Here is a 917-nt window from a genome sequence, read left to right as displayed (position 1 = left end):
TGTTTGCCTTGGTTGTGAGTTTGAAGTTTGGCCATACAACACTTCTTTGAAAGCAGGGAGAGTTGGACACTCCTCTGTTCTATGGCTATTGGCTTCACACACTACACAATGCACCTCTATCTCATTGATAGCCTTCATTTTTTTCATCTCCAATTCTTCCATTTTCTTTGTCAACAGAGCTAATCTAGCACTGATGTCATCAGTTTCATTTAATTGGAGTTTTCCCTTTGGTTGTGGATTGTATTGGTCTCTCAAATCTCCCATGGTTAATGGCCCAACTTCCCAATTTCTAGAGTTTTCAGCTACATGGTCAAAGTATGCAACAGCCTCTTCAGGAGTTTTTTCATAAAAGTCACCATTACACATGGTGGACACCAGCATTTTCAAATTAGGAGTTAAGGCATTAAAGAAGAAACTAACTACCCGCCATTGTTCAAAGGCATGGTGTGGGCAAGAATGCAAGAGGTCCTTGAAACGTTCCCAAGTTTGAGCAAATGTTTCATTTGGTTTACAGACGAAATTCATCATTTGCCTTTGGAGTGATGCTGTTCTATTAGCTGGGAAGTATTTTTTTAGAAATTTTGTTTGCATCTCCCTCCAAGTTCCTATTGATCTGGGCTCTAGAGTCCCTAACCACATTTTTGCTTTATCCTTGAGTGAGAACGGGAAGAGTTTTAGTCTAACAGTGTCCTCATGAATATTTTGATCCCCACAGGTACCACATACCTCTTCAAAATCCCTCATGTGTGTATATGGATTTTCAGAATCCATACCATGAAATGTGGGGAGCATTTGTATGGTACCTGGTTTAAGGACAAATCGATGATGGTTTATTGGTAGGATTATGCAAGAGGGAGTGGTTTGCCTTGGAGGGTTCAAATAATCCCTGAGAGGTTTAATCTCATCAACATCATGTT

General features: G+C 40.0%; 1 pseudogene; it reads left to right on the top strand.

Moving 5' to 3' along the window:
* The first annotated feature begins 436 nt into the window (after nucleotides 1–436).
* Nucleotides 437–536, top strand: LOC127810758 (small nucleolar RNA R71; annotated as a pseudogene).
* Nucleotides 537–917: the final 381 nt, after the last annotated feature.

Source organism: Diospyros lotus, chromosome 9, assembly GCF_014633365.1.
Source record: "Diospyros lotus cultivar Yz01 chromosome 9, ASM1463336v1, whole genome shotgun sequence".
Lineage (NCBI taxonomy): Eukaryota > Viridiplantae > Streptophyta > Magnoliopsida > Ericales > Ebenaceae > Diospyros > Diospyros lotus.
Note: the sequence above shows the minus strand (reverse complement) of the source record. Positions and strands in the feature narration are given on the sequence as shown.